This window comes from Harpegnathos saltator, unplaced genomic scaffold, assembly GCF_003227715.2.
Source record: "Harpegnathos saltator strain DR-91 unplaced genomic scaffold, Hsal_v8.6 scaffold243, whole genome shotgun sequence".
Classification (NCBI taxonomy): domain Eukaryota; kingdom Metazoa; phylum Arthropoda; class Insecta; order Hymenoptera; family Formicidae; genus Harpegnathos; species Harpegnathos saltator.
In genome coordinates, this window is record NW_020230032.1 from 10,561 (window position 1) to 22,875 (window position 12,315).

Here is a 12,315-nt window from a genome sequence, read left to right on the forward strand (position 1 = left end):
TAATGATTTGGGCAGGAATTTCAGCTAATGCTCATACAGATCTGCACTTTTTTGACAAGAATATGAACGCAGATGTATACGTGGAAGACATACTCATTCCGTATGTTGTTCCGTACGCACCCTTCATCAGAGAGAACTTCTTGTTTATGCAAGACAATGCTCGACCACACACTGCGAGAAGAGTGCTTGATTTCTTCGATGAAGTTGGCATAAATCGATTGGCCAGCAAATAGTCCAGATTTAAATCCAATGGAACACTTATGGGACAACCTCGGCAGGAAAGTACGAAATCACGTATCTGCTGCTCAGTCACTGCGAGAACTGCGAATAATTCTCGAAAACGAATGGAATACAATTACGCAGGATGAAATTAAAAGACTAATAAGGAGTATGCCTGATCGTATGAATAAGGTAATACGCGCACGAGGCAGTCATACCCACTATTAGTACACACACACCACACACACAGCAGAGAGGGTTTGGAGTCATTAATTACTGCAGGAGTGACGAACTGCGGGGTCCTTATCTCTGCTGTAACACCACACACACACACACCACAAGAAGGGTGTGAAATCTTGAAATACTGTGGAGCTGACGAACCACGGGGTCCTTATCCTTGTGGTATACAAACACACACACACACACTACATACAATGGGACTTTTCCTACCAGTAAAACTCCGTGCGGTTTATATTGGGAAGACTTACAACCATAATTTGAGCTAATGACAGCGGTATCTTAAAACGCAATTCATCTTTATTACGTAATATCGATTACGCAAAATGAAGAACCTAAATTGAATTTTACTTTCATTTCCCTGGCTTTCAAAATAATAAATGCAAATCATTGAATATATTGTGCTGGTTATGTAAATTATTATATAGAGAAACATGAACACAGCTATTGAAATTATGAAAGAGCCAAACGAACCGCAGAGCCTCTTAGCCCCTTAAGCCTCGCTGAATCGACATTTATTGCAAATTCGAAATTGAATATCTCGACACCTAAATATCCTAGCAGCAAATTTCAAAAACGGTTTGAAAGCTTTGAAACCGTACTTTTCGAAAGATCTATCGAAATTGTGCGCAACGATATTTTTTCAAAATGGCGGGTGATAAAAAGGAGAACATGAAATGTTGCTAAAAAAAGGTTCGAGCGTGCGACGGCGCATGGAGCAAAGTAAGTGTCGCAGCTCAATGGGACGAAAAGTACCTAAAAGTATAGAATGTTTTCTTTAAAATACTTCGTTATAGAGCTTGATGCGATACTTATTCACTGAATTATGCAAATTTAACAAGAAAACCGCATTTTTAGCAAAATTTGGAACAACTCAGTGAAAAATGATCACATCGAGCTCGGTAAAGTAGGATTTTAAAGATAACACTCTATACTTTCATGTGCATTTGGTCCCATTACGCTGCGATACCTGATGCACACCATGCACCATCGCAAACACGGACCTTTGATTATCAATTTTGCATCCTCTCACTTTATCATCCGCCATTTTGAAAAAAATGGCCGAGCATAATTGCCATTCAGATATTCTTAAAGAGGACGTTTCAAGCTTCATTTTGCATTTCTGCGCATATTTGTATCTTCATTATTTACCAAGTTATGATCATTTGAAATTTTGTAATTTTTTCCCAAATTTTTAGTGTACCGGGTTTTTTGCGTTTGAGTGTATAACACAAAATTAAAAAAATATAAACTAGGTATACTAACATGTTTATTGTAAGACATTATTATGTATATGTGTGAATGAATTTTATATTATCGTTTAAATGTTATCAAATATGATTTCACCTGTTTAACGCATAATATAATTTAATAATAAATTATAAAATTTAAGATTGACAATTATTAGGTGTACAAATGAATAATCCAAATTATTTTAAGCAGTTATGAAATCAATTTTAAATTGAATAGATTTTCCCGCTCTTTTCTGATTACGCAATGTTGACATATAGCTATTAAAAAGAACATATAGTTTGGCGAAAGGCCCAACATAACCTTCAAAAGTATTTAGTTCAGTACAGTCGAAAATGGCAACAGATAAGGTGCATATCCGACATTGCATTCTTTACGAATTCCAACAAGGAAGAAATGCTACAAGAGCGTGCGAATTGATTTGTTCCTTTCTCGGCGAAAGTGTTGTATCGTACGATGCGTGCGCATTTTGGTTTAAGCGGTTTAAAAGCGGTAATTTCAGTCTAATCGATAAACAACGCCCTGGAGGCCCTCCGAAGTGCGATAATGATGATTTGGAACAACTGTTCGCTGAGAATTCGGCACAAACACAAAAAGAGCTTGCAGAACAGTTGGGAGTAACGCAGCAAACGATTTCCAAACGCCTACATGAGATGGGAAAGATCCAGAAAGAAGGAAAATGGATTCCGCATGAACTCACTGAAACTAACAAAAATCAACGAGTGGCAGCGTGTCTTTCTCTTCTCAATAAGCAGCGTCGAAAGTCTTTCTTGTGGAAAATCGTTACAGGCGATGAGAAATGGATACTCTATGACAATCCGAAACGCAGAAAGTTATGGGTAAATCCCAGCGAATCATTAAAATCAGCCGCAAAACCCAATCGCTTCGGAAAGAAGGTTCTTCTCTGTGTTACGTCCTGCGGACTCCGCGTACTTTGAATTTGTTGTCAAGTAGGACGGATTGCATTTTATATTATACAACCAAATGTTCATATTCCGCGACCCTCCGAGAACAGTGACGTCACACACATAGATTTCTCTTTCTTTTTCTCTCTGTTTTAATCACCGGAGTTTCCTCTATTTCCGTCGGAAAAGATCCGCCGAGTCATTTTGGCCATATATCTCCTCTCCAAATAACCTTAAATAACTTCCCGTTCGGAGCAATAATTTTCTTTGAAGACGGACCTACCAGACAATCTTTCATGCTGTTATATGATATTACTAGCCTTTGATCTTCGGAAACTCATGCTTTCCCATGTTATTTATAAATTCTTATCGCGCACAACCTCTGACTAACCCTAGCGGACCCTAGGCTTCTTTTATAAATAAGGGAAATCGAATTTATTACTTATCATATGGCCGAATGCGCTCAGGCATGATACCACACGACGATATCTCTGGAATTTTCGATACCCCGAAAATACTAACAATCTTGAATCAACTCCTATCCTGTTTCCCACGCGCTTAATCATTGATAACAGTACCATGACATCGTTCTTAGAAATATCGATATTTACTTCTTAAGATAGCTGCCACGTTTTTTTATTTACAAAAGACTTTCGAAATCCTCTTATTGCTACATGCATCTTATCTCCTATACAATAATCTTCTGGAATATTTCCCCCAAAACCCCACTCTCTCAACCGAGCTGACTTTTTGAGAAAAGTCAAAAGCCTCACTCACTTCTCGCCGATCAAGCACCCAGGACAGACGCTTCTCTCCAGCACCCCTTCAAGGTTTCTTAACAATCAAGCCAACTTGTGGCTTAGACCGACCAGTATTCTTCACTTGTTAATTATTCGGTGCAACGATCTTGTGCCTTCTTGGGCCATTGAGAGCGATCCTGCCGAAACCAGCTGCCTGTCCTTGGCGCAGAACTTGAGGCATCTATCCTCACGGAGACGCAGCAACCACACCTTTCATTATCTACTAAGATCAGAGAAGTCCAGCAGTAAGTTATTTATATTTTCTTTTATCTGAGTGACCTCTTTCGTTTCATTTTTTTTATCTTTTCTTCTCTCTCTTTTCTTTTCCTTTCGTTTTACTTCCGTTTTCTATCCCCCTTGGCATTCCTCCTTAATTGTTAAATCAGACGCTAGTGGCCAATCTTTTCGATCACAATCGGACATAACGAACACGGAATTTTGCTCAGACCGCGATTGTTTATATATATACGTATACGTACACATTATAAAAGCTTATAAATTTTATTTCATTGTGAATATCCGTCTAATTACTAATAAAACAAGTTGTTTGTAATTGTAAGCCAATCACGGTTTCCAAATAATTATTCTCAACCAAAAAATTCTCCCTTTCCTCAACCGTCGCTCACGGTCCTATCCCAGGTAAAAGGATTCAGTTCCTTGACCTAAATAAAGGACCACCGATGTATGTCCGCGCCAGATAAAGGGGTCATTTCGATCTTTGATCTGCACCGCAGACTTGCGAGTACGTCGGAGCTTGCGAAAGCAAGCGTCAAGTTGCGTTCTTCCTCCAGGACGTAACATCTGCATTTTGTGGGATATCAAGGGCGTGCTTTATTATGAGTTGTTGGAACCGGATGAAACAGTTACTGCGGACTGCTACCAACGTCAATCAATCTGCTTGAGTCAAGAATTGGAATGAAAACGCCCGTATACTGGCAAAGGAGAACGTCCAGTGAAATTATTGCATGACAACGCCAGGCCACACATTGCTTCCAATACAAAAGACACCATAATGAGTCTTGGCTGGGACGTCTTGCAGCACCCGGCGTATTCACCAGACATTGCTCCATCCGATTATCACTTGTTCCGGTCGATGCAACACGCCTTGTCCGATATGCACTTCCAATCAGTGGATGAGATCCAATAATGGCTTGACGACTTTATCGTGTCCAAAGACGTAACATTTTTCCGAGATGGAATTCATCAGCTGCCTGAAAGATGGCTTAAAGTTATAGAAAGAAAAACGGCGAATACTTTGATTGAACAATTTAATTTACTTTCATTTAAAATAAACCTTGAATGTAGCTGAAGAAATTGGATTATTCATTTGTACATCTAATACACATATGTGTACCAAAATTCATTAACGTCGATAACAGATAATAACTTTCCTTATTTTTTGGTGATCGCCTCTACGTTATCGACGCTTTGCAAGGTCGTTGACGATTTCAGCATCCCCTTAACTGACATATTTATAATAAATAAGTAAAACGTTTGTTCTACTTTGTAAGGTTTAAAAATAATTCTTCTTGTCAATCTTCACAATATATTTCATCATAATTTATAAATTTGTTACATTCAATAAAATTTGCGGAATAATATATGAAACATGATACTTTCCATATCAATTATTCGATACACCATCAACAACTTATATGTTATTACCTTGCAAAATAATATTTTCTTCGTATGTAATCAATCTAGCGCCAAAGAGTTCAACACGCAATTTATTATTGCTTGATTTGTGTTTATATTTCTTCTGTTTATATTTCTTCTGTTTGCAAATGAACTCTTATATCAGAAGCTGTATTTATGCTGCGTACGGTAATAGACAACGAGCACAGAGTGGAAATATCAGATACAGAATATATATCCACTTAGGTAAGAGACATTGAATTTCTTATATCTGTTGTATTATTCTTTTTACATTAATATCAACATTAAATAACAATAGTATGTAACTATGATCTCATATTAAAACTTGTCATTAACTAATATTTGGTTCTGCTTACAAATAAATTCCTCATATAGGTACAAATATATCTTTGAGAAATATTTACATGGAATCTCTAATATTATTATTAATCTATATTTCGTTCTGCGCCGTTGTTCTGCTGCCCAGAACATTTGATGATACCGATAATGATCAATCTTTAAACATGGACATGCAAGATTGCTCGGATGTTTCCTCTTATAATGATTTATTAGTTTATAATTCACGTCCAATTAGATATACCATACAGTTCAAAATATATCCGAATTTTAATAGAGTTTACAGTAAAACTATTGGAGACTTGAATAAGATTTTGCTGTTTTTTCGTAGAAATGAATGCTTTATTTAAAAAAATTAGTAAAGAACATGTCATTGAAAGTATTGTCCATCGCTAACCACTACTTTCTCTCATTTTCCTGACAGCATACGAATACCACGTCGAAAGAACGACTCATCTTTTGAGGTTATCCGCGAATCGACCCATTTTTGGTATCTTCATAAGAATGGAAGTGCTGCGCAGCCAGGCCATGAGTCATCAATCGGAACAAGTGGTAATCGGAAAGAGCAATGTCCGGTGAATATGGCGGGTGGGATAGGACTTCTCATTTGAGCGTTTCCAAGTAGGTTTTGACCGGTTTTGCAACATGTGGCCGAGCGTTATCATGCTGCAAAATTACTTTGTCGTGTCTCTCCTCATATTGCGGCCGTTTTTCCTTCAATGCTCGGCTCAAACGCATCAATTGTAGTCGATAGCGATCTCCCGTGATGGTTTCGTTGGGTTTGAGGAGCTCATAATATACTACACCCAGCTGATCCCACAAAATACAGAGCATGAGCTTGGAATCATGGATATTCGGTTTTGCTGTCGATGTTGATACATGGCCAGGCTTATCCCACGATTTTCTACGCTTCGGATTATCATAGTGTATTCACTTTTCATCGCCAGTCACAATACGATGCAAAAAACCTTTTCTTTTCTGCCGTTGGAGCAGCTGTTCACACGTGAAAAAACGCTGTTCGACGTCGGTCGGTTTCAATTCGTACGGCAGCCAATTTCCTTGCTTTTGCATCATTCCTAATACTTTTAAACGTTTGGCAACTGTTGTGTGATCAACTTCTAATGATTCTACAAGTTCATTTTGCGTATGACATGGGTCTTCATCGAGTAATGCTTCCAATTCTTCGTCTTCAAACTTTTTTGGTGCGCCAGAGTGTTCTTTATCTTCAACATCAAAATCATTATTTTTAAAGCGTCTAAACCAATCTCTGCATGTTGTTTCCGACAGAGCATGGTCGCCGTAAGTCTCTATAAGAATTCTATGTGCTTCAGCTGCAGATTTTTTTTTAAAAAGTAATGCAGTAAAATTCCTCGCAAATACTCTTTTTTGGCATGAAATTCGACATGTTTAACGCTATGAAAAAATATGTTGTTTACGCTCCGGCGAAATAACATATACTGTCACTTTGAGCCTAATGGTGGAGCTTCACAATGAAGTTGGCTGCAGTATTGCCCGATGCAGAAAGGCTAAGATAACACCATTTGTCGGGAAACAGCGAGAACATATTCAAGTCTCCAATAGCATTACGATCATTATTGAAAATCCAATTAAAGACATAAGTTTGTACGCTTCTGGATTGAGTATCGAAAGTCAGATAAGTCTAATGGCTGCGAATAGCTCAGTTAAAAACTACGTATTCACTAGATACCGTTATTGCAAACAATTGCAGATTATGGATTTGCGGTTTGATAAAATTATAGCTGCCTAAGTTTATAACTTAACAATCTACTTCAACACTGCTTATTCTTCTCGGAGAGGCATAGTTAAATACGAGCACAAGAAAGGTGGAACAAATCTTGAGACAAGGTAAGAATTTGCGGGAATCATTAAATATACTGTTAACCATTGTACGTAAACATTCCTTTCTATTGATTCAAATGTTATGCTGGTTATGCTGATTTATGCAGTTATCATAAGAAGAAATCAAAGGTTAAAACGATTAATTTGACACTTTTTTGATAAATATTTATCGACAGAATATTTATCGATAATCTCTACGTCGGTATGTAAGCCAATTAAAAATAATCATAATTGCAAAAACAAGCATTTACATAGTTTACATTTGCATATACCAATCTCTTTTTCCGTATTGACATATGTATAAATAAATTTTCGTACAATTTTGTGCGAGCCTATTGCGCGCTCACTCGTCAGATTTCTATAATTAAATCTCAATAATTATTGCGTATATCGCAAAACGGTATAAGCTTATATGTTTTTTTTGTTTTACTGCCAAATCAGTTGAAATAAAATAATATAGTTTTGGAGCAATGTGGAACAAGATTAGAATAATTTAGAACAACTTTCAAAAATGTAATTTTCGCAAAATGTGGTGCCAACTTCATTCACTTCCACTCAGTACCATCGCGACATACACTAATTTATTCGATTTTTTCCATGCATCATATTTGTATAAATGCCCACATATGTATAAAATTCTTCTCACGGCATTCCTGCGGTATATTATAGAATGGTTAAAAATTTTATGTTTATAGAATGGTTAAAAATTTTATGTTTACAATAATATTTCTTATTATCCTATAGGTTAATTATCACTCAAAGTAATATGGCTCGGAGAGTGTTTCCATGTTGGGACGAGCTCGAATTAAGGGCAATTTTCAACATATCTGTAAAATATCTCAAGAAATTTAGAACCTTTTCGAATATGCCCACAATATCCACAGGAAACTGTGATTCGAGTTCATGCTAGACATATTTTAATGATACGCTTTAATGATGTCTCCTTCCAACGTATTTATTGCTCTGCTTGAAGACAACGTCAGACTTACAATGAGTAAAATATCTGAGACTGACTTTATTTGGCACATGTCGCAAAAGGAGATGCTACAAGATGCAATGAGAACAATACCAGATGTCAATTCATATTTGACGTCCATTACGTATTTAACCGATGTATTACCGAAAAGGGATCACATATTCTTTCCAAATAATACCATAAACTCAATGGGATGTTTTGGCCTTATGATATACAAGTACATAATACACACAATTCGAGTGCTGATATAACCCAGCAAATACAATGTAACAAATAACGTACCTGTTAATTGTAATAACAATATAACTGTTATATAGCGCATGTCTTATATAACGGTTATATTGTCGAATAGGAAATTACAATTATTAACAGGTATGTTATGTGCAATATTTCGTTTGTTGGGAAGTTTTGAAAAAGCCTAAACACTATCAATCCAGAGATACCATAATGGCACCGACGATATCATAGCATAGATATAAATCTACTTTGATTAACCTAGATTGTTAGTCACAATACATACAAATTTCTTATCAGGCTGTGCATCAATTAAGTATCGCGCGAGTAATACTAACATCATATCAATATTTTATTTCCCCGCTCAATAATGTAACTGCGTTTCAACATACCAGTCAAAACCATAATTTTGATTTGACGTTGAAAGAATCGATGAACCATTGATTCAACGGTAATTCAACCTTCATCGACATCGAATCAACGTTGTGGTTCTGACTGGGATATGTTGTATATAATACATAATTGTTATAATATATTGCGCGGTAGAAAACGATAAAATTTATGTCATAATATTATTATTCTATGCTTAATGAGTTTCGTTGATGGAACTCTTAAATTAATTTTATACGTTTTTGTGGTTTATAAAGGATTTAAATTATGCGCGCGACGAGGAGCGAGCGAGCACGAACGACGAGGAGTGAGCGAGCGCAAGCGACAAGAGGCGAGCGAGCGCGACGAAGAGCGAGCGAGCACGAACAACGAGGAGCGAGCGCAGCGAAATCAAAGAACGCTTGGATGCTGTGTACGGTGACTCTTCTCCTTCGATGGCGACCATCAAAAATTGGTTTAACGAGTTTCAACGTGGTCGCACGTCGGTTTTTGATGAGCCACGCCCAGGTGCCCCGAAAACGACTACCACGGAGGATAACATGACAAAAATCTACGATCTCGTATTGGCAGACCGCCGATTGAAGGTGCGCGAGATAGCTGAGACAGTAGGCATCTCAAAAGACCGCGTGGGTCATATCCTGCATGAGAAAGCTGTCGGCGCGATGGGTGCCGCGTTTGCTCACTCCGGACAACAAGCGCAACCGTGAGACCACTTCAGAGCAGTGTTTGACGCTGTTTAAGCGCAATCCGAGGGAGTTTCTGCGTCGTTTCGTGACCGTCGACGAAACATGGATCCACTGGTACACACCAGAGACCAAGGAACAGTCGAAACAGTGGACTTCACCCGGCGAACGTGCTCCGAAGAAGGCGAAGATTGTCCTATCGGCCGGATGGTGATGGCCACCGTTTTCTGGGATTCAGAAGGTGTGATCTACATCGACTACCTGGAGAAGGGCAAAACGGTTACAGGGCTGTACTATGCCGAATTATTGGGCCGATTCGACGCCGAATTGCAGAAAAAACGGCCCCATTTGGCGAAGAAAAAAGTGCTCTTCCACCATGACAACGCACCGGCTCACACCTCCGCCCTCGCCACGGTCAAATTGGTCAAATTGGGCTACGAACTGCTGCCCCATCCACCGTATTCTCCAGATTTGGCCCCGTGCGACTTCTTTTTGTTTCCAATCTTGAAAAAGTCACTTGCCGGGCAGAAATTTGAGTCGAATGAGGAGGTCATCGCCGCCACGGAGGCCTACTTTGCAGACCTCGAGAAAACGTATTTTTCAGACGGGTTAAAGAAGTTGGAGCATCGCTGGGTCAAGTATATCGAGCTAAAAGGAGACTATGTTGAGAAATAAATCGCCACTTTTCCAAAATTTTCGTTTTTCTTTTGTAGGCTAAGTACTTATCGGACCACCCTCGTATAAGGAAAAAGCTATAAAGAAAAAGCTTACGTTGCCCCTCGCCGCGCGCGTTTGCCAATCGCCACTCACTGACTCCGCCTGTATCAAATGTCTACGTACTTACTGCGGCCGCCTTCCGCTCTCTACGTGCTCGTTGGCTCACATGTTTTAATTAATAACTCGGTAACTATTGCCAATTTGACATTATGGTACATGACTTTTCTTCTCGACTACACCCAATCTATCTCTAACTTTCGTCTGCATGATCAGCTAACATCCTGTATATGTATGTTCCTTGGCGAACTTACGTAGTGATGCGATATTAGAGCGGTAGAAACATTATATAAAGAGCTTATATAATGCTACATCTGTTATAATATTGTATTACTGCGTAGATTCGCGAGCGATTCCCTTTTTCTTCTACACCCGTCATCGATTCGTCCCCAATTAGGTTTGGAGAAGTAAGTTCAAAGATGCTCACCCTATTTTATCCAGTAGCTTTGATGTGAGAGAGACATATACGTATATGTCTCTCAGGGTGCTTTCACATAAAGTATAATTTGCATCATATTGTCCATATCCCATGTCCATGACCAATCATATTGTCTCATTTCAATATTAACTCATAAAAAAATGATTAGTCGGCGCTAGTTACACTTACGTCAGTTGCGCTGCATGTAACGGCATTCATAGTTGATAAAACAGGGTGAGCATTTTTCGGACTTACTTCTTCCCACCTAGAAGGGGACGAATCGATGATGATGGGTGTAACATCGTAGTGCGTTCTACAATTTTCTAAAAACTGTTTCAACTTGTATAATCACGACTGTCATTGCCGATGGGCATATGTATATGAAAAATACACGTAATAATTATTTAATATAACTGTCACATAATGCTTATTATTAATAAATATACATATTCTGCTCTTTGCAGTCGCCATTTAGCATGTACTAGCCAGGTCGATGTGATTTCGGCAATCTGTGTATCATTCGCTTCCGGTTTATGAATTCGTACCACTTCTGTCAATTACAAATATAAATAAAATCGATATTAATATTATTTTATACAGGGTGTTTGATAGCTGATCATGCAGACGAAAGTTGGAGATAGATTGGGTGTAGCCGAGAAGAAAAGTTATGTACCATAATGTCAAATTGGCAATAGTTATCGAGTTATTAATTAAAACATGTGAGCCAACGAGCGCGTAGAGAGCGGAGGGTGACCGCAGTAAGCACATAGATATTTGATACAGGCGGAGTCAGCGAGTGACGGTAGGCGAGCGCGCGCGGCGAGGGGCGAGCAAGCGCGAACGACGAGGAGCGAGCGCGACGAAGAGCGAGCGAGCGCGAACGACGAGGAGCGAGCGAGCTATAAGGAAAAAGCTATAAAGAAAAAGCTCGCTCGCTCCTCGTCGCGCGCGATCGCCTCTTGTCGTTTACGTTGCCCCTCGCCGTGCGCGCTTGCCTATCGCCACTCGCTGACTCCGCCTGTATCAAATGTCTACGTGCTTACTGCGGCCGCCCTCCGTTCTCTACGCGCTCGTTGGCTCACACGTTTTAATTAATAACTCGGTAACTATTGCCAATTTGACATTATGGTACATGACTTTTCTTCTCGGCTACACCCAATCTATCTCCAACTTTCGTCTGCATGATCAACTATCAAACACCCTGTATAAAATTAACGTTTAAATGTACAATTAATTTAAAAGTATTAATTTATAAGATTCTTGATCCCTCTGCATTGAATACGTGTTCCTAGATAGTTCAACCTAATCAAGAAATTGCGAGTAGAGCCTGCTATAAATATTTAGTAGCAGATAAGTGATAAATGGCATGCAGGATCTGTTATATGAAATTTTGTCACCAGAAAAGCAGCAGAGTCTGCTGATGAGTAATGTAAATAAATTTGTAACAGAAACTGCACTCAAATAGAACAAACCCAAGGAGAACAGAAAAGTCAAAATGAAGTCAATTTGACGTCATTTTAATCACATTTACGTCAATATTTGGTCATGAATAAAATCTCAATTTCATATGACTTAA